General features: G+C 45.8%; 2 protein-coding genes across 4 annotated transcripts in view; one reads left to right on the forward strand and one right to left on the reverse strand.

The window, feature by feature from the left end:
* coro7 (coronin 7) overlaps positions 1-25,207 on the forward strand; it is a 252,581-nt gene that overhangs the window by 148,101 nt on the left and 79,273 nt on the right. The gene's annotated exons all lie outside the window — the stretch shown is intronic.
* Positions 1-25,207, reverse strand: part of vasnb (vasorin b) — a 44,640-nt gene that overhangs the window by 16,864 nt on the left and 2,569 nt on the right. For 2 of the 3 annotated variants that reach the window (XR_011674331.1, XM_071394799.1), the window contains exon 2: positions 12,028-12,086. The exons of the other annotated variant lie outside the window; for it this stretch is intronic. The gene's annotated coding sequence lies outside the window, so the exon portion shown is untranslated. The remainder of the gene's footprint in view (positions 1-12,027; positions 12,087-25,207) is intronic. 3 annotated transcript variants of the gene reach the window in all.

Below are 25,207 nucleotides of genomic sequence, written 5' to 3' on the forward strand. Positions count from 1 at the left end.
CTGTAATTAATGCTCTAGACTACTAGCATGGTTCCATTAGAAGACAAGGTCACAGCATAAAAGGACTCTAGGTAGCTAGGCACTCAGCATACTACCTCTCCCTAGTAACTCAGCATACTATCTCTCTCCCTAGGCACTCAGCATACTATCTCTCTCCCTAGGCACTCAGCATACTATCTCTCTCCCTAGGCACTCAGAATACTATCTCTCTCCCTAGGCACTCAGCATACTACCTCTCTCCCTAGTAACTCAGCATACTATCTCTCTCCCTAGTAACTCAGCATACTATCTCTCCCTAGGCACTCAGCATACTATCTCTCTCCCTGGTAACTCAGCATCTATCTCTCTCCCTAGGCACTCAGCATACTATCTCTCTCCCTGGTAACTCAACATACTATCTCTCTCCCTGGTAACTCAGCATACTATCTCTCTCCCTGGTAACTCAGCATACTATCTCTCTCCCTGGTAACTCAGCATACTATCTCTCTCCCTGGTAACTCAGCATACTATCTCTCTCCCTGGTAACTCAGCATACTATCTCTCTCCCTAGTAACTCAGCATACTATCTCTCTCCCTGGTAACTCAGCATACTATCTCTCTCCCTGGTAACTCAGCATACCATCTCTCTCCCTAGTAACTCAGCATACTATCTCTCTCCCTGGTAACTCAGCATACTATCTCTCTCCCTAGTAACTCAGCATACTATCTCTCTCCCTGGTAACTCAGCATACTATCTCTCTCCCTGGTAACTCAGCATACTATCTCTCTCCCTAGTAACTCAGCATACTATCTCTCTCCCTGGTAACTCAGCATACTATCTCTCTCCCTAGTAACTCAGCATACTATCTCTCTCCCTGGTAACTCAGCATACTATCTCTCTCCCTGGTAACTCAGCATACTATCTCTCTCCCTGGTAACTCAGCATACTATCTCTCTCCCTAGTAACTCAGCATACCATCTCTCTCCCTAGTAACTCGGCATACTATCTCTCTCCCTAGTAACTCAGCATACTATCTCTCTCCCTGGTAACTCAGCATACTATCTCTCTCCCTAGTAACTCAGCATACTATCTCTCTCCCTGGTAACTCAGCATACTATCTCTCTCCCTGGTAACTCAGCATACTATCTCTCTCCCTGGTAACTCAGCATACCATCTCTCTCCCTAGTAACTCGGCATACTATCTCTCTCCCTGGTAACTCGGCATACTATCTCTCTCCCTAGTAACTCGGCATACTATCTCTCTCCCTAGTAACTCAGCATACTATCTCTCTCCCTGGTAACTCAGCATACTATCTCTCTCCCTGGTAACTCAGCATACTATCTCTCTCCCTAGTAACTCAGCATACTATCTCTCTCCCTGGTAACTCAGCATACTATCTCTCTCCCTAGTAACTCAGCATACTATCTCTCTCCCTGGTAACTCAGCATACTATCTCTCTCCCTGGTAACTCAGCATACCATCTCTCTCCCTAGTAACTCGGCATACTATCTCTCTCCCTGGTAACTCGGCATACTATCTCTCTCCCTAGTAACTCGGCATACTATCCTCTCTCCCTAGTAACTCAGCATACCATCTCTCTCCCTAGTAACTCAGCATACCATCTCTCTCCCTAGTAACTCAGCATACTATCTCTCTCCCTAGTAACTCAGCATTGTGTGTTCCTTCAGACTCCCTAACTGGGTTAGTTCTCTGGCTCGCCAGTAAACACTGGTCACCAGCACCACCAGAGATGGCTACACACCAGTAAACACTGGTTACCAGCACCACCAGAGATGGCTACACACCAGTAAACACTGGTCACCAGGACCACCAGAGATGGCTACACACCAGTAAACACTGGTCACCAGCACCACCAGAGATGGCTGCACACCAGTAAACACTGGTCACCAGGACCACCAGAGATGGCTACACACCAGTAAACACTGGTCACCAGCACCACCAGAGATGGCTGCACACCAGTAAACACTGGTCACCAGCACCACCAGAGATGGCTGCACACCAGTAAACACTGGTCACCAGCACCACCAGAGATGGCTACACACCAGTAAACACTGGTCACCAGCACCACCAGAGATGGCTACACACCAATGAACACACAATGGTTGAGAGAGCATCTGCAACACATTGGTTTCTGCAATTGCTCCTCATAGCATTGCAGTTGGTGAAACCTTTCATAGCCACTCATCTCTTCTTCCTAATGAAGTGTTTCCTAAACCCTCGACATTTCCACTGATTGGATGTATTCGAAGAACTAGCACACCTGAATCAACTAATGAAGTGCTTGGTGATTGGTTGACCAATCAGATGTGCTTATACTGAAACACATGAAATAAATGGAATGGCTAGGGGTGCTTGAGGAGAGGTTTGGGAAACCCTGGCCTAACTAATACACCTCATTAGATAACCATCAGCTGCCAGGAAAACAAAGACTTGAGAGCAATGAGCCATATTACTATTCCTAGAGGTCAGGGGTCAGAGTCAGATTGGCTGTTTCCACTGCTGCTAAAGCGACTGTGTCCTTTGTGTAACCCTCTACCAAGACAAGACAGATAACAGGGCCTGTTTGACACAGGCACACACCCATCTCACGCACGCACACACACACACACGTACACACACACACATGCACACATGCAGAGACAGAAACACACGCACACACACACGCACACATGCAGAGACAGAAACACACACACACACACACCTGAGCCTCCTGCCCACCGCCACAACAGGTGCACTTTCTGCACTCCTCCAGGGCATTTCGAAACCCACAACCTCCTAAATGTGTCTGTACAACTCATGCGACTCAGGCTAAATCCTCCGCGCTTCAGAGCTGCCTTGGCTGCTACATTCCCAGGGAGCGAGGCCGGGAGAAGAGAGGCAGACGATGGCCAGGCCAGACAATAGTCTGTGTTAGCAGATGTCTATACCTCCTCTGAGCTTTAAGGTCTGAGGTTCAGTTTAAATCCTAAAGGAAATGTTGTCTATTTCCTCTCCTTTCTTTCTCTAAACATACTGCAGAGGAAGGGATTCTAGATTCCCGACAAGATCCCTTTGGATGAGATTCACACACACACACACTAACTCTCTGTCTTGCTCTTTGTAGATCGTATAGGTATTGACACATAGCTGCCGTTGCCTCCCTCAGTCAGCACTGATGAGGTGACCCAGCCCTGTGACCTTTGAACTTTCTGACTAATAAAGTCAGTGAGGTCACAACCCACTCACATGGACACAAAGCAGCCCTCTGTTACACACCTACCATCCCTGTGGTCAATTGGCTGATTATCCAATCACAGCTCTTTATACAGACACGTGGTGAGAGACTAGCCCATTAGGCGTCTGATCTTTACCATACAAAAATATCTCATTCATACAAAGTGTGCAGAGACCAGAACAATGGATAGGTCTGTATCCTCCTTTCCTTAGTGATGGGTTTTGAACTAACGTTTGATCCCATACCCTAACACCTGTCTGTATAGTGAAAAAAAAAAAATGGTTTCCTGATCAGATTCTGGATCAGATTTAAACTGTGACTATTCTTCAGATAGAGACTGTCCCCTGTAGCTCAGTTGGTAGAGCATGGTGCCACGCCAGGGTTGTGGGTTCGATTCCCACGGGGGACCAGTATGAGATCAAATGTATGTAAGTGGCTCTGGATAAGAGTGTCTGCTACATGACTCAAACGTACAACACTGTCCTGCTCCAGTCATACACTGTATGTCAGTCAGGGACATAGAAATAGAATTACTAGATAATGTACAAAATTAGATTAGAATGCTAACACGCAGGTCTGAGGTCAGTTAGGGACAGCTACTACAAAGTACAATTTAGATTGTGACTATTCTTCAGAGACTGGCTCTGGACCTAGAATGCTGGTTTGCTCCTGTTCCCAGGTCAGTCAGCTTTAAACAGCTACTAGCCCCCTGGCCTCTTCACTAACTGACCCATACACGCTGACCCCTAGCCTTGGAGACCACTCTGCTTGACCTGAGCACCATCTGTCACATGCCAATGTGGCGTAAAAAGGCAAACCGACGTAGATGCCTCTCTCTGTGTGAGAACTCTTTCTCTCCCTTTTTTTCTCTCTCTCTCTACCTCTCTCTCTCCCTTCCTCTCTCTCTCCCTTTTTCTCTCTCTCTCTCCCTCTCTCTCTCCCTTCCTTTTTCTCTCTCTCTCTCCCTTCCTCTCTCTCTCTGGGCTGGGATGCAGGAGGCTGGGGTTAACAGCTAGTACTGCTGTAAATGGGAAGGACTGAGGGGAAACAACAGACAAACAGTAGTTCATAGTCATTGAACACTGGTCACTGTAATAATGTTTAAATACTGTTTCACCCACTTTATATGTATATACTGTATTCTAGTCATGGATCATCCTATATAACTACTGCTGTACAGACCTTTTCTATTAAAATACTGTCCTTACTGTCTATACACACCACATACTGTCCATACTGTCTATACACACCATTCACATGCTGTCCATACGGTCTATACACACCACATACTGTCCATACGGTCTATACACACCACATACTGTCCATACTGTCTATACACACCATTCACATACTGTCCATACGGTCTATACACACCACATACTGTCCATACTGTCTATACACACCATTCACATGCTGTCCATACTGTCTATGCACACCATTCACATACTGTCCATACTGTCTATACACACCATTCACATACTGTCTATACACACCATTCACATACTGTCCATACTGTCTATACACACCATTCACATACTGTCTATACACACCATTCACATACTGTCCATACTGTCTATACACACCATTCACATACTGTCTATACACACCATTCACATACTGTCCATACTGTCTATACACACCATTCACATACTGTCCATACACACCATTCACATACTGTCTATACTGTCTATACACACCATTCACATACTGTCTATACACACCATTCACATACTGTCTATACTGTCTATACACACCATTCGCATACTGTCTATACACACCATTCACATACTGTCTATACACACCATTCACATGCTGTCTATACTGTCTATACACACCATTCACATGCTGTCTATACTGTCTATACACACCATTCACATACTGTCTATACACACCATTCACATACTGTCTATACACACCATTCACATGCTGTCTATACTGTCTATACACACCATTCACATGCTGTCTATACTGTCTATACACACCATTCACATACTGTCTATACTGTCTATACACACCATTCACATGCTGTCTATACTGTCTATACACACCATTCACATACTGTCTATACTGTCTATACACACCATTCACATACTGTCTATACTGTCTATACACACCATTCACATACTGTCTATACTGTCTATACACACCATTCACATACTGTCTATACTGTCTATACACACCATTCACATACTGTCCATACTGTCTATACACACCATTCACATGCTGTCTATACACACCATTCACATGCTGTCTATACACACCATTCACATACTGAACATATTTATTTATTTTTCGCAACATTTCAACAATTCTATCCATTTTGTCATGGGGTTTTGTAATGTGTATTTAAATACTGTATTCTTAACTTCTTATGGCTGCAGGGGCAGTATTGTGTAGCTTGGATGAAAAGGTGCCCAGAGTAAACCGCCTGCTCCTCTCCCAGTTGCTAATATATGCATATTATTATTCGTATTGGATAGAAAACACTCTGAAGTTTCTAAAACTGTTTGAATGATGTCTGTGAGTATAACAGAACTCATATGGCAAAAACCTGAGAAAAAAATCCAACCAGGAAGTGGGAAATCTGAGTTTTGTAGGTTTTCAACTTATCGCCTATCGAATACACAGTGGGATATGGGTCAGTTTGCATTTCTACGGCTTCCACTAGATGTCAACAGTCTTTAGAACCTTGTCTGATGCTTCTACTGTGAAGTGGGGCCGAAGTAGAGGGGAATGAGTAAGGTCTGCCATGAGCTGACCATGCTCTGACCATGTGCGTTCATGTGAGAGCGAGCTCTGTTCTATCGCATTTCTGAATACAAAGGAATTCTCCGGTTGGAACATTATTGAAGATTTATGTTACAAACATCCTAAAGATTGATTCAATACATCGTTTGACATGTTTCTACTGACTGTTACGGAACTTTTTGACATTTCGTCTGCTTTTAGTGAATGCGCTTCGTGACTTTGGATTTGTTTACCAAACTAGCTAACAAAAGTAGCTATTTGGACATAAATGATGGATATTACCGAACAAAACGAACATTTCTTGTGGAAGTGGGAGATCTGGGAGTGCATTCCGACGAAGATCAGCAAAGATAAGTGAAGATTTATAATGCTATTTATGACTTTTGTTGACTCCACAATTTAGCGGGTAACTGTATGGCTTGCTTTTGTGGCTGAACGCTGTTCTCAGATTATTGAATATTGTGCTTTTGCCGTAAAGCTTTTTTTCCGTTAACGGGATTGCAGCCCTAAGAAGTTTTAACATAGCTCATTCTAATATTTCTACTACTGTACATTGAATTTTAGTTACACTGTTTATACACACTGTGTATTTATTTATATACTGGGTTATTGATATATCTCACTAATATATTTACTGTTGTACATATCATTCTGAGTATATCTTGTGTAAATTCATCCTGTGTAGATGTGGATTACTGTTACAGTGCTATTTGGGTTAATTAGATTCGTTCTGACGTTTCAAGATTTGTCAAATGTTTTTGGGGCATCATTTGCGTACTTGTTGACTTTTACTACATGTTACTACATTGTTAGGAGCTAGTAACATAAGCATTTCACTGCACCCGCTATAACATCTGCTAAACTGTGTACGTGACCAACACACTTTGATTTGATCATATAATATAAGTAATAACTCTGTAATGAATATGCTGTAAGGGAAAGCAGTAGCACTTGACTTGTGTCAGTTGTCGGTTTTCAATAATGAAATCCAGCAGGTGTACATTCTTCTGGTGTAGGTGAGTATGTGTTTTGTGCGTGTGTGTGTTTGCTGGGTGTGAGTGTCAGAGGACGGTGTGTACTTGTCTTCATGACGTGTGTGTTTGAGTATCGGAGACGTGTGTGTGTGTGTGTGTGTGTGTGTCAGGGATTGGTTAGAGGCAGCTCAACCTGTTCCGTGGCCGTGTGCTGACACACAAGGCAGGTGTGATGTGCGCACTCCAATCTCTCTCTCTCTCCCTCCATATCTTGTGTTCATCATCTTGTATTTACCTCTAGTTTATTGTTACATGTCTTTGAATGAAACACTAATTCATCATCACCACCTGATATTACTGCTATGATGAACTATTTATCTTGACTTAAGTTCAACTTATTTTCAACTTCAAAGGCTATCCAGGAGATCAAACATAGTTTTGATCAGGGATTTACCTGACTCCCAATTCTGCTTTCTCTCTCTTTGTAGAGAATAGTATTTATTTTTTGGGACCCTCTTGCCCGGTGTTTCTCGAAAAAGAGGGTCTGAACCTCAAGATTTATCTTCTAGTCAAATAGAGCCGTGTTTATTTTTTAAGAATCAACATATTCAGATACTGAATATGTACATGTATGTTTACATTCAGTCCTACCCTTGTCCCTCTGTTCAACAGTCAAATGTAGATTGTAGGTACCTATGACTGAATATGTATGGTCACATTCAGTTTGACCTTTCTCCCTCTGAACCCTGCACGTCTACTGTCGGAACAAAGGTCAAGTCAACAAAACCTAAGTGTTTGTGACACATGCAGTCCGTGGGCGGACAGACTGACAGACGGATAAACAAACACACACTCTCGGAGTGATTCTGTCACCGTGTCCCTCTGTCTGGTTGTCCTTCCCTCTGGCTACACGCGCCACTGTCCCCCGCCCTAACATGTCACCTCCAACCAAATACCTCTGTCACCCCATGTCTCCAGAGAGGGTTTACCCTGCAGAGTGTGCCAACCACATTTCTGTCACCGCAGCCTCCGCCGCCGTAGCGCACACACACACACACACACACACACACACACACACACACACACACACACACACACACACACACACACACAGCCGTCTCATAATGAACCTGCAGTTAATCTAGGAGCAGCAGGTAACTAACAAGCAGTAGCATTCTTTCACCACCACGTCACCAAAAATTTAAAATAGGTCTGTAAATTCACCTCAAATGTTAACAAATATACAGGCTGTGGAGAAATCAAGATTTCCAGTCACTCACTCACTCACACGTCTCTCTCTACCAATGAGCCGTGTAGTAGCAGGTACGGGGGAGGGAGGGACAGAAAGCCAGTATGTATTTTCCTCCAGGGGATAATGACGTTAAATTAACTTGAAAGGATAAACGTCACAGTACACCTCTTCATAGAACACTGAAGGGATGTGTGTCAATCAGCTGTAGATGATGCTGATGTTCTGGTTCTTGTCTTGAAGGTGTTTTAACAGAAAGGTCACTGTTGTCCTGTAGGAGGTCTATGACCGTAAAGAATGCCACAGATGCCAGAGAAGGGACAATATGTGACACTAGGGACACAATGGGGACAGTGTCACTGTGAGGATGACAGTAGCAGTACATTGTTGAGTCACTTGGCTGTCTGCCTAGCGATTTACAAGATAATTTATTAAAACTTGTCGTCACTGTTTCCAATTTAGATCAATCTGTAGAGTTTATCTAGGTCAGTGTTTTCTGGTCCTGGGGACCCATAGGGGGGCCCTAGCACTAACACACCTGATTCAAGTCATGAAAGCCTTGATGATGAGATGATTCGTTGAATCAAGTGTGTTTGTGCTAGTAATGAAAGCCTTGATGAGATGATTCGTTGAATCAAGTGTGTTTGTGCTAGTAATGAAAGCCTTGATGAGATGATTCGTTGAATCAAGTGTGTTTGTGCTAGTAATGAAAGCCTTGATGAGATGATTCGTTGAATCAAGTGTGTTTGTGCTAGTAATGAAAGCCTTGATGAGATGATTCGTTGAATCAAGTGTGTTTGTGCTCGTAATGAAAGCCTTGATGAGATGATTCGTTGAATCAAGTGTGTTTGTGCTAGGGTAACCACAACTTTTGGTGTGGCTATTGACAATGTAATTAGTTGTTGTTGCTAACTTAATTGTCACTGTGTCTTACTTATCAATCTGTGGAGTAGAGGCTCATGTGTACGTGACCAATAAACGTTGATGTGATTTACGTAGGTCCAGGTGGTGACATTAACTACATCAGTCATCTGAACCTAATCACGTCTCTCTCCACGTCTCTCTAGGATCTGGGTAGTCCTGAAGTCACATGGTGTATGTAGTCTGATCCTGAGGCTGAGAGAGGGATTTGGGTTGTAGACAGTAGTGTGTCTGTGTCATTGTGTCAGTAGAGGACAGTGTAGGGTTTACTCACATCTACACATTTACACTTTCTTTCCTCATTCTTTGACAATAAGCCTGTGTTTACAGACCTATCTACCTGTTTTACAGGTCTGTAGTTTACTGTACTGTAGAAATGACTGTTTGTGATTTTAAGTCATTCTAGCCGAGGGGCTTTATCCCATAAAACACATGCGCACACACACACACACACACACACACACACACACACACACACACACACACACACACACACACACACACACACACACACACACAGAGATAAATTATGACAAGAAGATCTCTTTGGCTGATTTAAACTGTCACAAAAGAATGCATTGTGAGAAGACATCTCGCTGTGTTGGTCACTTGCCAGGGCCTCATAGCTCAACCAACCGCCTCTAACTTCCCCCTGTCAGCTTGGCTTGTCCCGGGGTGGCCTCGCCTGCCTCCTGAGCTCACTGCTGCCTGCTTCTGCCGGTGCTGCCTCTACTCTGTGGCTGAGAGATCTTTCAACAAGGTTATATCACCGTGACCCTGGAACACTGCAATTAACGTGCAACAGGTGTGCCATGCTCGCTGGGTTAGATATGGGAGAGATTCCTCAAGAAAACAACAATGAGAGAGAGAGATCTGCCTGCGGAGGCTGGAGCGCTAACACACACCACTGCCTGGGCATGTGTTCCACATGGCGCTCCACTTTAAACAACCCACCACTGAATTCAATTTGAGAGCTATTCCCCCCGAGCCTCCTCGTGCCCCCCATCTGGAGAGGTGAGAGACGGGGCCCTTGGTGAGGTTTTGGTAGATCTCTGTGTGTGTGTTTGCCCACAGATGGAATCCACATGTGTTCTGTGGGTTAGTCACACTGTCTTGTTGTTAATGCTCAGGAGAGAGAGAGACACCATGGTACATCCTTATTTGTTCACTCCTATTCTGAACCCCCCAGAGAGGAGAACGACACGTCCCTTCACACAGTGTCCAGGTGTTTCTGGACGTAGCCTTCCAGACACGGTGTTGATGTTGGTTGTCACTCTGTTGTACAGCCTATAGAGGGGCCCTCTATCAGACCCGTCCAGGAGCAGATACATGTCCTCGGTGAGGGAGCAGACAGACCCTCCCTAGTCTCTATGATCTCAGCCCTGTCATGGCCCCATACGTTGACTGCACTTCAGAGACCTTTTCAGACGCTCCATGGTTTGGAGACAGACACAGCTTCTCTCTCACACACACACATACATACACACTTCTTCTAGTTCAGGAATGTGTGTCTGGTTGGAGCGCTGCTGGGTTGTAAATAATTCACTATCTAGCGAGAGAGGGTTTGTGTCAACACATAGTCTTCTGGCTGGTTCTACCTTAATCCTGTCGTTTTAACATCAAAGCTCCAACGCACTGCCTCAAATTACAGCACACAGTGACATCCTGCCTCACTGCCTGCCTGCCTGCCTGCCTGCCTGCCTGCCTGCCTGCCTGCCTGCCTGCCTGCCTGCCTGCCTACCTGCAGTACATGTGTGTGTTTGTCTGTCCACAAGTCTGCTCTCCAGAGTGGGGCCAATGTGTGGGTGTCCGTGTTACTGCATGCCTCACAGAGATCTCTCTGTATCGCTCTCTTTCTCTCTCTCTCTCTCTCTCTCTCTCTCTCTCTCTCTCTCTCTCTCTCTCTCTCTCTCTCTCTCTCTCTCTCTCTCTCTCTCTCTCTCTCTCTCTCTCTCTCTCTCTCTCTCTATGTCTCTCTCTATGTCTCTATGTCTCTCTCTTTCTGTCTCTCTCTGAGGTTTGAGGAGTGGGGAGGAGGGAAAGGTAGAGGTGGTTGTAAGGCAATTAGTGAGTGTACTAATGAATCCAGACCCCACAGGACTTGAGCAGTGGGCTGTGTTCTGGGTCAGAAAGGAGAGGAGGGGGGAGAAAAGCAGAGCACACTTTCCAAGCCTGCACAGCCCCTGTCAGACCTTAACAACAGCCCCCGCTGCCCCAGGGCCTGACTGCTGGACCAGACCACAGCTTGACCCAGACACACTCCCCCTGCCTCACATAATAGACCATCCCAGCTGGACCAGCCACACTCCCCCTCAATCTATAATGGACCGGCCCAGGGGGGTGGAGAGGGGCAATTATCACCAGTGATTGAATAAGCCTCCCCTGCCTGCACTTTTATAGACCATCTCACACACACACACACACACACTCACCATCCTGTTGCCTTTCTGCCACTGCCCCTAGACTTTATAACTTCCAAACCAGGCAGCCATGCCCCCCCCTCCATGCTTCTTCAACAGCTCTCTCTGCTCAGTATAGCATGTGTCTGCTCTGTCGGACCCATGTTGTAGGTAGGTAGACAACTTCTCATTGAGGGACTCAGTCAAATGTGAAGAGGACTCATGAGGAAGGAATGTGTTGAGGTTAACACTATCAACAGCCAAGTGTGCTTTCTGGAAACTCTGAATGCAATCATTCAACAGGATGTTTCCTCATTCAGAAATGTGCCAAAAATGCTACCCTATGATACTTCTGAAGTGAACTAAAACCTGTCTGTTGACAATAAACTTGTATCATGTTATTTCATATGGATAAAGTGTTAGTAGTCGTATTTCTGGTAGTATAGCAACTTAACTACTCTGTCATATACACATTGAAGAGGAGTGAAATGGACGGTCAAACAACGAACCCTTAACTTACCCACTCAACAAGATGTCTGTTTCCCTTCACGTTGACTGGGGCGGTGGTGTCCCCTCTATCTGTAGACAACACAACAGGACAAACACATTAACACACACACTGTATTTGTGACTGACCAATCATCTTGACCGTTGAGGTGTGGTCAGAACACACAGACCATCGCTTGTAGTTAAGGTAGGTACAGTAGTTTAACTCACCTCTTTTGGGGATTGTTTTAGTTATGGTTGACCAGACCTTTTTTCTCCACATCACCCCACAACAACCCCCATCTCCTTCCCTCCCAGCTCCAGTCCTGCTCTCCACATCACCCCACAACAACCCCCATCTCCTGCCCTCCCAGCTCCAGTCCTGCTCTCCACAACAACCCCCATCTCCTTCCCTCCCAGCTCCAGTCCTGCTCTCCACATCACCCCACAACAACCCCCATCTCCTTCCCTCCCAGCTCCAGTCCTGCTCTCCACAACAACCCCCATCTCCTTCCCTCCCAGCTCCAGTCCTGCTCTCCACATCACCCCACAACAACCCCCATCTCCTTCCCTCCCAGCTCCAGTCCTGCTCTCCACATCACCCCACAACAACCCCCATCTCCTTCCCTCCCAGCTCCAGTCCTGCTCTCCACATCACCCCACAACAACCCCCATCTCCTTCCCTCCCAGCTCCAGTCCTGCTCTCCCCATCACCCCACAACAACCCCCATCTCCTTCCCTCCCAGCTCCAGTCCTGCTCTCCCCATCACCCCACAACAACCCCCATCTCCTGCCCTCCCAGCTCCAGTCCTGCTCTCCACATCACCCCACAAGCTGAACAGGAAGTGGTGTTGTTTTAATGTGATGCATTCCAGCGCCGTATGGGAGGGGTGCGAGGAGGGAGGTAGGGAGCGTGCTGAGCGACAGCAGGCCGTGTGGCGTATGAGGCGTTCTGGCACGGGGAGCGAAAGGATGAACGACCCAACCAGACAACGATAGAATGACAGCGGAAGTGAGGGAGGAAAAGGAGAGCAAGAAGGCAGGCTGTCTTCTGTCTGTCAGCTCCCTGAACTGCTGGCCATCGTGTGTGTGTGTGTGTGTGTGTGTGTGTGTGTGTGTGTGTGTGTGTGTGTGTGTGTGTGTGTGTGTGTGTGTGTGTGTGTGTGTGTGTGTGTGTGTGTGTGTGTGGAAGAAGTGATGTGTGCATAAGCCGGCATTAAAGTGTATGTATATGACTCTATGAGTATGATGGTGTGTTTATGACTGGTAGGGTATCATAGTAGGACAGTAGTTTAACACAGCTACAGTACTTAGTGAGTGAAGGCAGGGTATCATAGTAGGACAGTAGTTTAACACAGCTACAGTACTTAGTGAGTGAAGGCAGGGTATCATAGTAGGACAGTAGTTTAACACAGCTACAGTACTTAGTGAGTGGAGGCAGGGTATCATACTAGGACAGTAGTTTAACACAGCTACAGTACTTAGTGAGTGAAGGCAGGGTATCATAGTAGGACAGTAGTTTAACACAGCTACAGTACTTAGTGAGTGAAGGCAGGGTATCATAGTAGGACAGTAGTTTAACACAGCTACAGTACTTAGTGAGTGAAGGCAGGGTATCATACTAGGACAGTAGTTTAACACAGCTACAGTACTTAGTGAGTGAAGGCAGGGTATCATACTAGGACAGTAGTTTAGTTTAACACAGCTACAGTACTTAGTGAGTGAAGGCAGGGTATCATAGTAGGACAGTAGTTTAACACAGCTACAGTACTTAGTGAGTGAAGGCAGGGTATCATAGTAGGACAGTAGTTTAGTTTAACACAGCTACAGTACTTAGTGAGTGAAGGCAGGGTATCATACTAGGACAGTAGTTTAACACAGCTACAGTACTTAGTGAGTGAAGGCAGGGTATCATAGTAGGACAGTAGTTTAACACAGCTACAGTACTTAGTGAGTGAAGGCAGGGTATCATAGTAGGACAGTAGTTTAACACAGCTACAGTACTTAGTGAGTGAAGGCAGGGTATCATAGTAGGACAGTAGTTTAACACAGCTACAGTACTTAGTGAGTGAAGGCAGGGTATCATAGTAGGACAGTAGTTTAGTTTAACACAGCTACAGTACTTAGTGAGTGAAGGCAGGGTATCATAGTAGGACAGTAGTTTAACACAGCTACAGTACTTAGTGAGTGAAGGCAGGGTATCATACTAGGACAGTAGTTTAACACAGCTACAGTACTTAGTGAGTGAAGGCAGGGTATCATAGTAGGACAGTAGTTTAGTTTAACACAGCTACAGTACTTAGTGAGTGGAGGCAGGGTATCATACTAGGACAGTAGTTTAACACAGCTACAGTACTTAGTGAGTGAAGGCAGGGTATCATAGTAGGACAGTAGTTTAGTTTAACACAGCTACAGTACTTAGTGAGTGAAGGCAGGGTATCATAGTAGGATAGTAGTTTAGTTTAACACAGCTACAGTACTTAGTGAGTGAAGGCAGGGTATCATAGTAGGATAGTAGTTTAGTTTAACACAGCTACAGTACTTAGTGAGTGAAGGCAGGGTATCATAGTAGGACAGTAGTTTAACACAGCTACAGTACTTAGTGAGTGAAGGCAGGGTATCATAGTAGGACAGTAGTTTAACACAGCTACAGTACTTAGTGAGTGAAGGCAGGGTATCATAGTAGGACAGTAGTTTAGTTTAACACAGCTACAGTACTTAGTGAGTGAAGGCAGGGTATCATAGTAGGACAGTAGTTTAACACAGCTACAGTACTTAGTGAGTGAAGGCAGGGTATCATAGTAGGACAGTAGTTTAACACAGCTACAGTACTTAGTGAGTGAAGGCAGGGTATCATAGTAGGACAGTAGTTTAACACAGCTACAGTACTTAGTGAGTGAAGGCAGGGTATCATAGTAGGACAGTAGTTTAACACAGCTACAGTACTTAGTGAGTGAAGGCAGGGTATCATAGTAGGACAGTAGTTTAGTTTAACACAGCTACAGTACTTAGTGAGTGAAGGCAGGGTATGCATAGCTGAGGACAGTAGTTTAGTTTAACACAGCTACAGTACTTAGTGAGTGAAGGCAGGGTATCATACTAGGACAGTAGTTTAACACAGCTACAGTACTTAGTGAGTGAAGGCAGGGTATCATAGTAGGACAGTAGTTTAGTTTAACACAGCTACAGTACTTAGTGAGTGAAGGCAGGGTATCATAGTAGGACAGTAGTTTAACACAGCTACAGTACTTAGTGAGTGAAGGCAGGGTATCATAGTAGGACAGTAGTTTAACACCGCTACAGTACTTAGTGAGTGAAGGCAGGGTATCATAGTAGGACAGTAGTTTAACACAGCTACAGTACTTAGTGAGTGAAGGCAGGGTATCATAGTAGGACAGTAGTTTAGTTTAACACAGCTACAGTACTTAGTGAGTGAAGGCAGGGTATCATAGTAGGACAGTAGTTTAACACAGCTACAGTACTTAGTGAGTGAAGGCAGGGTATCATACTAGGACAGTAGTTTAGTTTAACACAGCTACAGTACTTAGTGAGTGAAGGCAGGGTATCATACTAGGACAGTAGTTTAACACAGCTACAGTACTTAGTGAGTGAAGGCAGGGTATCATAGTAGGACAGTAGTTTAGTTTAACACAGCTACAGTACTTAGTGAGTGAAGGCAGGGTATCATACTAGGACAGTAGTTTAACACAGCTACAGTACTTAGTGAGTGAAGGCAGGGTATCATAGTAGGACAGTAGTTTAGTTTACACAGCTACAGTACTTAGTGAGTGAAGGCAGGGTATCATAGTAGGACAGTAGTTTAACACAGCTACAGTACTTAGTGAGTGAAGGCAGGGTATCGAGTACGTAGGCACAGTAGTTTAACACAGCTACAGTACTTAGTGAGTGAAGGCAGGGTATCATAGTAGGACAGTAGTTTAGTTTAACACAGCTACAGTACTTAGTGAGTGAAGGCAGGGTATCATAGTAGGACAGTAGTTTAACACAGCTACAGTACTTAGTGAGTGAAGGCAGGGTATCATACTAGGACAGTAGTTTAGTTTAACACAGCTACAGTACTTAGTGAGTGAAGGCAGGGTATCATACTAGGACAGTAGTTTAACACAGCTACAGTACTTAGTGAGTGAAGGCAGGGTATCATAGTAGGACAGTAGTTTAGTTTAACACAGCTACAGTACTTAGTGAGTGAAGGCAGGGTATCATACTAGGACAGTAGTTTAACACAGCTACAGTACTTAGGCTCTCTAATCACATACTGCACCTGTAGCACCAGAAGACCAAGGTTAAGGAAGTGCCACAGATGTGTGTGTTAACAGAGCTGCTGTCTCTGTCTGTGGTTCAATATGTGTGTGTGTAAGCAGAGCTGCTGTCTCTGTCTGTGGTTCAATATGTGTGTGTTCTTTACAGGGTTCTGTGTGAACCAGGTTATAACCCATGACCTATGTATTTAGATGGCTGTGCAGTGACTTTACTGATGTGTGACTTTACTGATGTGTGACTTTGAATAACAGGATATTTGGCTCCCTGCCTGACACACATCACTGTGAGCCTCTCAAAGTACACAGTGTGACTGTAATTCACACAAAAAGATGTTTGATACTCTTCCAAAGCCAAACCGGTGAAGTGACACTGACAGAAAGGCGCTATAAACCTGTTTGTGTAATTAATGAGTGTACCTGTGTTTCTTGTACCTGTGTACCCACTCACAGGTAACACACACACTATACAGTCTCAGCTGATCGTATCGGGCTGTGTGTGACGCCAGAGACTGACTGTTGACAACAACATTGCAGTCAGCATCAAAAGGACACAACCGCTCCAGTAACACATTTTCATCATACCGCTCCTCAGGCGACAGCACTGATGGAAGGGCAGCCTGTTTGTGTGTCTGTCTTTCATGTTGACTTCTAACATAATTGCTTAGAGACAAACTCTATGTCCACTTCATGAGTTCATCACAAACCCTGTGTTTGTGTTATTCTCCATCAGACCTGGGTTCAAATACTATTTGAAATCATTTAAAATACTGTATCTGTGTTTTGATTTATCTTGCCTGTTGGAATGGAACCAATAGAAAAGTATTGAAATGGCAAACTGCAAACCCCGCCCACCTGGCCCTCCAGGCAAGCTAAAGCAAATGCTCAAAGTATTTCAACGATTTTGAATAGTATTTGAATCCAAGTCCAACTGGGAATTGGATTGAACCAAACCACTTGATATAGAGGTGACTGGTGCTGAGAGTCGTTAGGCCCTGGGGCTTCCCCAGCAACATATTCATTCCAGATATTTATTTATGCGGGCTCCTTTAAGCTGTTTTCCTCCAGTTGATTAAACTCAACCAAGCGAACAGACGTATGCATACATCCACACACACATGCTGTACATTTGGACACACAGAGAGAGAAATAAGTACATTCTTGCACAAACGCGTACACACAAACATACAGACACACACATCTCTTAACTCTCTCCAATCTAGAAGTTGTTTTTCTCCAGTATCCTTGCACCACAGTCATCCAGAAACCTTGTCATCCAGAAACCTTGTCATTCAGAAACCTTGTCATCCAGAAACCTTGTCATCCAGAAACCTTGTCATCCAGAAACCTTGTCATCCAGAAACCTTGTCATCCAGAAACCTTGTCATCCAGAAACCTTGTCATTCAGAAACCTTGTCATCCAGAAACCGTGTCATCCAGAAACCGTGTCATCCAGAAACCTTGTCATCCAGAAACCGTGTCATCCAGAAACCTTGTCATCCAGAAACCTTGTCATCCAGAAACCTTGTCATCCAGCCAAGCGTTCATAAAGGTGGAGACATCTCCTTGTTTCACAAGAGCACACAGTCTAACCAGAGACTATACTGTATGCACCAACACCAGAGACTACACTGTATGCACCAACACCAGAGACGACACTGTATGCACCAACACCAGAGACTACACTGTATGCACCAACACCAGAGACTACACTGTATGCACCAACACCAGAGACTACACTGTATGCACCAACACCAGAGACTACACTGTATGCACCAACACCAGAGACTACGCTGTATGCACCAACACCAGAGACTACGCTGTATGCACCAACACCAGAGACTACACTGTATGCACCAACACCAGAGACTACGCTGTATGCACCAACACCAGAGACTACGCTGTATGCACCAACACCAGAGACTACGCTGTATGCACCAACACCAGAGACTATGCTGTATGCACCAACACCAGAGACTACGCTGTATGCACCAACACCAGAGACTACGCTGTATGCACCAACACCAGAGACTACGCTGTATGCACCAACACCAGAGACTACGCTGTATGCACCAACACCAGAGACTACACTGTATGCACCAACACCAGAGACTACGCTGTATGCACCAACACCAGAGACTACGCTGTATGCACCAACACCAGAGACTACGCTGTATGCACCAACACCAGAGACTACGCTCTATGCACCAACACCAGAGACTACGCTGTATGCACCAACACCAGAGACTACGCTGTATGCACCAACACCAGAGACTACGCTGTATGCACCAACACCAGATACTACGCTGTATGTACCAACACCAGCTACTACACTGTATGCACCAACACCAGAGACTACGCTGTATGCACCAACACTGACTCACTCTCTGGCTGAGTCACACAGTTAAATACACACTCACAATCATGGTGAAGAACACACACACACCGTTTACGTCTGAAAATAGTCCCCGGTCGCAGGGTTTGGCTTTTTGGCTTGCTGTTAGTGGGCTTCTTCAGACATGGATCTGTGCATGTGCTTATTTATCTATATGGGAGTGACTAAGGTAGTGGAGATTCAGCTGTGTGTGTGTGTGTGTGTGTGTGTGTGTGTGTGTGTGTGTGTGTGTGTGTGTGTGTGTGTGTGTGTGTGTGTGTGTGTGTGTGTGTGTGTGTGTGTGTGTGTGTGTGTGTGTGTGTGTGTGTGGGTCATCACTGTTAGGATGTGTAGGTCATCACTGTTAGGATGTGTAGGTCATCTCTGTTAGGCTGTGTAGGTCATCACTGTTAGGCTGTGTAGGTCATCACTGTTAGGCTGTGTAGGTCATCACTGTTAGGCTGTGTAGGTCATCACTGTTAGGCTGTGTAGGTCATCTCTGTTAGGCTGTATAGGTCATCTCTGCTGACCTCAACACAGAGTCATGTGGTTCTGGTCTGGGTGATACTGGCCTCAAGACTAAATATTGACCATCTAAAAATAGGAGTACGGCCCTGAAAACAGATGTACTCAACAACTCAGAATAGACACATTGATTTAGTCTCTATCTTTGAAGTCTCTGTCCATCTCTAACCCATCACCCCTTCACTCTCCATCTCATCTCTAACCCATCACCCCTTCACTCTCCATCTCATCTCTAACCCATCACCTCTTCACTCTCTCATCTCTAACCCATCACCCCTTCACTCTCCATCTCATCTCTAACCCATCACCTCTTCACTCTCCATCTCATCTCTAACCCATCACCTCTTCACTCTCCATCTCATCTCTAACCCATCACCTCTTCACTCTCCATCTCATCTCTAACCCATCACCTCTTCACTCTCCATCTCATCTCTAACCCATCACCTCTTCACTCTCCATCTCATCTCTAACCCATCACCTCTTCACTCTCCATCTCATCTCTAACCCATCACCTCTTCACTCTCCATCTCATCTCTAACCCATCACCTCTTCACTCTCCATCTCATCTCTAACCCATCACCTCTTCACTCTCCATCTCATCTCTAACCCATCACCTCTTCACTCTCCATCTCATCTCTAACCCATCACCTCTTCACTCTCCATCTCATCTCTAACCCATCACCTCTTCACTCTCCATCTCATCTCTAACCCATCACCTTTTCACTCCATCTCATCTCTAACCCATCACCCCTTCACTCTCCATCTCATCTCTAACCCATCACCCCTTCACTCTCCATCTCATCTCTAACCCATCACCTCTCCCCTCACTCTCCCATCTCATCTCTAACCCATCACCTCTTCACTCCCATCTCATCTCTAACCCATCACCCCTTCACTCTCCATCTCATCTCTAACCCATCACCCCTTCACTCTCCATCTCATCTCTAACCCATCACCTCTTCACTCTCCATCTCATCTCTAACCCATCACCCCTTCACTCTCCATCTCATCTCTCTCTTCACTCTCCATCTCATCTCTAACCCATCACCCCTTCACTCTCCATCTCATCTCTAACCCATCACCTCTTCACTCTCCATCTCATCTCTAACCCATCACCTCTTCACTCTCCATCTCATCTCTAACCCATCACCTCTTCACTCTCCATCTCATCTCTAACCCATCACCTCTTCACTCCATCTCATCTCTAACCCATCACCCCTTCACTCTCCATCTCATCTCTAACCCATCACCCCTTCACTCTCCATCTCATCTCTAACCCATCACCTCTTCACTCTCCATCTCATCTCTAACCCATCACCTCTTCACTCCATCTCATCTCTAACCCATCACCTCTTCACTCTCCATCTCATCTCTAACCCATCACCTCTTCACTCTCCATCTCATTACATTTACATTTACATTTAAGTCATTTAGCAGACGCTCTTATCCAGAGCGACTTATCTCTAACCCATCACCTCTTCACTCTCCATCTCATCTCTAACCCATCACCTCTTCACTCTCCATCTCATCTCTCTCTCCCATCTCTCTCTCAAACACATCTCTCTCTCCCTCTCTCGACTGTCGAATCTCCAATTTCCTCCTACTCTCTATCTTTCTGTTTCTCCCTCCTTAGTCCTCCACCACGATGTCTGTCTGTCTGTCTGTCTCTGTCTGTCTCTGTCTGTCTCTGTCTGTCTCTGTCTGTCTGTCTGATGACTTCAGTCCTCCCCAGGCTGTTGAGAGCAAAGCAGTGTGGCGTTAAAGTTTCAACCAGAGGCAACATGTCCACATTAGAAATAACAAGATCACTAGAAGCCAACCCATATTGAAGATGGCCTGTGTGGGATACATGGAGAGAAATAGAGAAAACACTAGATGCTGTCCGATGTTGACGTTTGATTTTTTAATAGTCACCCTTATGGCTTCTAAGATTCTTGGAAAGAGTCTTCTGCTGATTTAATATATAAACTGACTAGTCCTGACTTGTATCACAACTGGGTCATGTTCATTAGGGCACAGCATAGCAAAACATTTTGAAATGGAGAATGGAAACAAGCGTTTCTTAATGGACAAACTCTGATAGAACGTCCCAGTTTGTTCTTCAGTTTCGTGCCTTGTGACCACGTTATGCTGACGTTGATCCTGTAATAAGGTTGAAGTTTAGTTTTACACACACACACACACACACACAGCCACTTCTCTGTGCGTATGGTAGCTGATAACGCCGCTATTAGCAGTGACTGAAATAGACCCAGGAGAAACGAGGGGTCAAGGACCTCAAACATACCAGAGCTGGTGTGTATGTGTTTATGGTAAACATGCCTACGTCAGTGTGTGTGTGTGTGTGTGTGTGTGTGTGTGTGTGTGTGTGCTTGAGCGAGCGTACTAGTCAGCACTTCCTGTGATTTCAGTTGGGCCTCCTGACCCTAAGGCAGACACAGTAGCAGCAGCAGCAGCACATCAGTTGACCATTCGCCTAACCATTACTCTATTGACTTCTCATTAAATCTATATGTGGGTAAACATTACGAGTTAATGATCAGCTGATCATTTGTTTCTTTAGTTGAACTTCCATTAGTCATTAATAGCCAATGATTAAATATCTGACCCTTCAGTCAAGGTTCAAGGCTGTGGTCACACTGAACTAAGTATGAGTGTTCTTTGTGTGCGCAGGCCTAGTCACTGTTTGAAGTGACCGTTGCAGTCCCTTCTCTCTCAATCTATTTCTCTCTCTTTCCCTCATCTCCCCCCCCCCCCCCGCATCGCCTCCTCTCTCCCCCTCCTCTCCCCCTTCTCTCTCCTTCCCTCTCTCCCTGAATTCCCCCACCTTTAAGTTTCTCCAGCCACTGCCATTCTAGCCTGGGTGGGTACCAGTCTGTTTGTGTCATAATGCCAAACATGACAAGGATAGCACCAACAGATCTGGGACAAAGCTACTACTCTCCATCGCTCTTTGACCATCCAAATCTACCTCCCCTTCCTCTACCCCCCCCCCCCCCACTCTCTGTCCCCCCTCTCCCCCACTCTCTCTTCCTCCTCTCCATCTCTCTCTCTCTTCCCATCTCTCTGGTTCAAGGCTCATTTGCTAATGACAGTGTTGGCCCGAGGTAATTACAACCTTAGATTAAGAGTCGTTTATCTTTTTTTACGGCCTCACTGAAACATGGCAATTTGTGGTGGCTCTCTGGGATGTGCTCGCTCTCTCTCTCTCCCTCCCCCTTGTCCTCTCTCGCTCCCTCTCTCTCACTCGCTCCCTCTCTCGCCTTTTCTCTCTGGCCCCAGTTCTCACTTTTGGTTAGTGGCCGTTTTGCCATTTTTCTGATTTTTGGCATTTTCCATGTACTTCCAGACAGAGCGAGAAAGAGGGAACGAGAGAGGAGGAGAAAAAATAGGTTGCTTCCAGTCAAAAGGCTGAGAGGGCAGTTTCTGAATCTGAACGTCTGTCTTTCCAACCGTAATTCAGTCTTTCAGGGGGAACATCTGTCCTGGAGCCCCATCTCTCCTCTGCAAACGCGAATTCTGAGCGTTGGCAAGAGGGAGTGTGTGAGACAGGAGTTATTTGCGGTTTGCGTTGGGCTCAAGACAGGCTCCGCTTGTAGCCTTTGCGTGCTCCTGTATATTTATACAGAGGTTTTGAAGTGGTTCTTTGGAACGCATCATTTGGCTGGAACGGCTTGAGTCTTCTTCAGTTTGGCTTGGCGGGTAAACACCGTGAGGGGATCGGTTTGCTTTTCGCATACCGCCGGGTCAGCATTAATGTGCGAGGCCCTTTGAAGTGATTCAAGCCAGGGGCTTTCTTTAAGCGCCCTGCCCAAGAAAGCTGCTCTGACTCTGGGACGTCAACAGTGGCACGCCCTGTGTATTGTGGAACACCTGATTCTGGTGGTGGGATAGAGGCCTACGTTGAACTCATTGTGACACTGTGACTGTAGCTAAGATCCAAATAAACACACACACACACACAACCACATGTGTGTGTAGGCACAAACACACTCCAAACACGCTGATTGTAACACATACACTCCGACACACACACCCTTGCTAATTGGGATTCACACTTGCTTTCACACGGTTTCGCTAATACAAAACACACAAAAACACACACAGGTTTCTTATGCCTTGCCAGCTCCAACTCCCTGCCTGCTGTGTGACTGCCCTGCTCCCATCCTCTCCCCCCTCCCCCTCCCCGTCTCCCCAGGCCTCCTCGCCACCTGACTTTTAACACCCTAATCCGTTGTTGCAGAGGGTGGAGGGCCTCAGACGACCACTCCTAATTGGGTATAAAAGGGGGGCTACTGGCTGGAGTACACTGTGTGATATGAAATTTCTTTGCTCTTAGAGACGAGAGGAGCAGAGCAGTTGCCTAGGTGTGTGTGTGTGTGTGTGTGTGTTTTTTTTTTTTTTGTATACACACAGTACAGCAGGAAAATGCTGGTGGGTTGTTATGTTATTCTGAACCTGGTAGACTGAGTCATCACAGTCTCCTACACTTCTTCTAAATAGATGAATGACAGTTTTCCAATGACCCCGAAGCAGAGATTAAACCCTGGTGTGGTCACATGTCTGAAACAAATGCCAAGAGTGGCTGTTGGTCTGTCCCTCCAGGGGTAATGTGTGTGGCTACCTGTCTGTCCCTCCAGGGGTAATGTGTGTGGCTACCTGTCTGTCCATCCAGGGGTAATGTGTGGTTACCTGTTTGCCCCTCCAGGGGTAATGTGTGGTTACTTGTCTGTCCCTCCAGGGGTAATGTGTGTGGCTACCTGTCTGTCCCTCCAGGTGTAATGTGTGGTTACCTGTCTGTCCCTCCAGGGGTAATGTGTGGTTACCTGTCTGTCCCTCCAGGGGTAATGTGTGTGGATACCTGTCTGTGGGTGGGTGTGTGCTTGTTTGCGTGCCTGCATGATTATGCACTCTGTGTGTGTGTGTGTGTGTGTGTGTGTGTGTGTGTGTGTGAGTGTGTGTGTGTGTGTGTGTGTGAGTGAGTGTGAGCAGGAGAGGAGGGGGCCAGCCTCTCTCTGACAGGAGACATGTGTTTAATTATTTTAATGGTGTTAAATAGCCGAGCACCCCCAGAGTCCCCCTCACCAGGCCTCACCTCCACGAGCAGCCAGTTACAAGAGGGGTCCCAGGGCCACTGGGTTATCCACCCGGTCAGCGTGTGTGTGTTTTACGTTAATACTCTCAACACACACACACGGACATAAGCTTGCACACATAGAGACACACATCTATACACACGTGCTCCTAGTCTAAATCTAGGGTCTTGGCAGCTTGCACACATGGACACACACATCTATACACACGTACTCCTAGTCTAAATCTAGGGTCTTGGCAGTGTTGAGGTTAAACAATCTCAGTGATTCCATCTTCTCTGTCATCTCAGTCAAGTATCACACTATACTAGACAAAGGAATGTTTTCTCATCCCTTATTTTTCTCTCTTTCTATCTCTCCCTCTCTCTCTCTCCATCTCTCTCTCTCTACTTTCCTTTCTCATCCACTGTTCATTGCCTGAGAATTCCTACCATCTCCCCGCCACGTCTCTGTCCCGTCAAGAAAGCCTGTCTCTCAGCACTGAGAAGTAACAGGGTGTTCTCCTGTGCCAAGTAGTCAGTGCTCAAATACTGAGACACACAGCAGAGGAGATAGTAGTACCTACCACAGGAGGCTGTTGAGGGGAGGACGGCTCGTAATAATGGCTGGAATAAGTGGAGTGGTGAATGGAAATGGTATGGAAACCATGTATTTGATACCATTCAATTTATTCCATTGCAGCCATTACTATGAGCCCATCCTCCCCAAATAAGGTGCCACCAGCCGCCTGTGGTACCCACGAAACATAAGGGTCCTGTCTGAACTGTGTCTGTCATTATAGTGACACACTTCCCTCTGTCTTCTCATGACCTATGCATGCCAGGGACAACGATTTGTATATATGGCCCTTGGTAGTCAAAATGAAACATTCATTGTCTACTGTATAGCACATACACATACGAATAGCCACACTTCTGTTCAAGCCAACGTCAGTCTGTCTGGCTA

This window comes from Salvelinus alpinus, chromosome 1, assembly GCF_045679555.1.
Source record: "Salvelinus alpinus chromosome 1, SLU_Salpinus.1, whole genome shotgun sequence".
In the NCBI taxonomy this organism is placed as follows: Eukaryota; Metazoa; Chordata; class Actinopteri; order Salmoniformes; family Salmonidae; genus Salvelinus; species Salvelinus alpinus.